Consider the following 2,724-nt stretch of genomic DNA (forward strand, 5'->3'; position numbering starts at 1 on the left):
TGGGATTGCAGCACAGCTTCTTGCCACTAAGCTACCAGTTTTTATAGGTTTCCTATATCACCTGTAAAAACTGGTGGCTTAGTGGTAAGAATCTCCACTGAAATCCCCAAGTTACGCAGTTTGAATCTGTCAGCTTCTCCCAGGGAGATTAGGGTCTAATTTAAATTTAACTGGGAATAAATGGGAAGAGGCAAATTGGTTTGATTTGGTTTATTTTAATCTTAATAACTACCAACGCCATTAAAATTAATTCAATATGACAGACAAAGAAGAATTGATGCCTTTGAGTTGTGGTGCTAGAGAAGAGTCTTGAGCATACCATGGACTGCCAAGAAAACAAAGGTCTGTCTTGGAGAGGGTGAAACCAGTTTTCCTTTTGAAGGCTAGGATTTTGAAACTTCATCTCACATACTTTGGCCACGTGGCCAGGTCAGACCAGTCCTTGTAGAAGGACATCATGCTCAGAAGGGCTGAGGGACAGCACAGGAGAGGAAAACCCCAGATGAGATGAATTGATAGAGTAATCAGTGAGAGTAGGTGTGTCAGAGTCAGTGAGACTGGCTCAGGACAGGGCAGGCTTCAGAGCTGTTGTACATAGGGTTGCTATGAGTTGCAAGTCACTCAACAGCTCATAACAACAATGACAACATAATATATTGTTTATATATCATAAGAAGGTTTTTTAGTAACAACAAATTTCATTCTTATTAGCAAAGGAAAGGAACATTATTAAAAGCTATGACATACTAAAAAAAATCTCTAAGAGGTGTAAATAAGCAAATAAGACTTAAAACCAAACATCTAAGGAAACATGTATTCATCCAACCATCTCATTCACTGACTACATCATTATTATTCGTAAGTATTGGCTTGAAGAGAAAAGAGATGATTAAGACAGGTTTTCATCGAGCTAACATTGCACACTGTAAGCTACACATGAAACACATATTCTGTTATGTTAAGGGAAAAGAGTGTTACAAAAATTAACAGAATCATCATGATATGAGTCTGTATTAAGAAGTGAAAGTGTTGTTATCTTATAAAGAAGAGAAAGATATTCTGATTAGGTAACTTTTTAGCATATCACACAAAATGGAGTAAATCCAGCATAAAAATATTAAACAATGAAAAATTAAGAAGTCAATGGCAGGAAAAATATGAGCAATCAACTCTTGTCCTAATTGCGCTTCTGAAAATCCACCAGAAGTTCAGTGATTACTCAAAGGCACATAACAACAAGGACACCAAAGGAGATAAAGCATGCCTGGCTTGTTCAAACAAAAACAAGGAAGCCAGCATAATTAGAATACAGTGCTCCAGAAAATGACTTTAGAGAAGTAAACAAAAACCATATTATCATTATTTAGCATTGCAAGGATTTTTGTCTACTCCAATTAAGCATCACTCCTTTAGAGAAATTTGTATCATAATGAGATACCACTACATGCTTATTAGAATGACTAAAATTAAAATTAGAAATGGCTAAATTACTGACAATGCCAAGTGCTGTCAGAGCTGAAGAACAATTGGAAGAAATCTATTGCATGAGTCAAATTGACACTTATAAATTATTGCCTTGGAAGATAATTATGAAGGGCTTTTTGTGATTTAGATTGATGGCAATTATCATTTTGACTAATTCTTCTTCAACCTGAATAACCACGACAATGCAAGGGAGATGTGAGAAACATACAGAGAAACTAAATAGAGTCAGCTTCCTTCATTCCCATATTTTCTTTTATATTTAGGAAGGAAAGGAAAAAGTTGGAATTGCAGTATCTTCTCCATTCATAAATGATTGTTCAAAGTAAAATAATGCTTTTAGTGAAATATGTGTGATTGATTTTGCAACTTAAATTCACTACCTACTGTATCACTTGGGGTTAACAAAGGTGAAAAAACCCACTGATTATTTTGTCACTTTTAACTCAATGAACATGGGGGAGATTTCTGGGAGAAAATGCCCAGATGATCAATAGGGGCTCCCAGCCACTGAATCACAGCAATGGATTTAGTATTCTAGCCATCTCTAATTATTTCCTTTCTATTCTTGTATTCATTTATAAATCTCTTAGAAGGTTGTAAAGAGACAATCTTCTTGCTGAACATAAAATAAATAAATGAATAAATAAAAGAAACCAGCACAAAGCAGATAGAACTAATTTTTTATTCAGTTGCTGAAAATAAAAGAAACAGGTGAAAGCTTTATAGCCTCTTCATCAAGCTACAAGAAAGCCTATCGAGCTGTAGGCATCACAGTGGCTGGGAAGGAAGGTGTTGAGTACAATAGAATAGAAGAGTTAAAGGAGACAAGTACAAAATGTGAAAACACTAGTTTCTGCTCCTCAATATATTTCTCTACAATTTAGAGAAAAATTGCTTTTAAAAATTGAAGTGCATAATAAGTAATAAGAGGAGCTCTGCATATGATCATCAATTCTATTATGATCATACATTATTGGATGATTTTTTTCAACTTCACAGATAAAAACTAAACAATACTTATCTTTAAGAAAAAGGAAAAATGGACTTCTGTTGAATGTGTATAAGATATGTGAATGAAAGAAAATTCTAATATTTGATATTAAATTCAAACTAACAAATCTCACAAAAAATGTATCAATGTTAAGCAAGATTCATAAAGTGGTGAGTAACAAAATTTAAAACGATATATCATTTTGTGGTGTAGGACATCAATGTGTATTAGCAATCTGTTTGTATGTT

Source organism: Elephantulus edwardii, unplaced genomic scaffold, assembly GCF_000299155.1.
Source record: "Elephantulus edwardii isolate Elephantulus edwardi_28Jun2011 unplaced genomic scaffold, EleEdw1.0 scaffold00022, whole genome shotgun sequence".
NCBI classification, from domain to species: domain Eukaryota; kingdom Metazoa; phylum Chordata; class Mammalia; order Macroscelidea; family Macroscelididae; genus Elephantulus; species Elephantulus edwardii.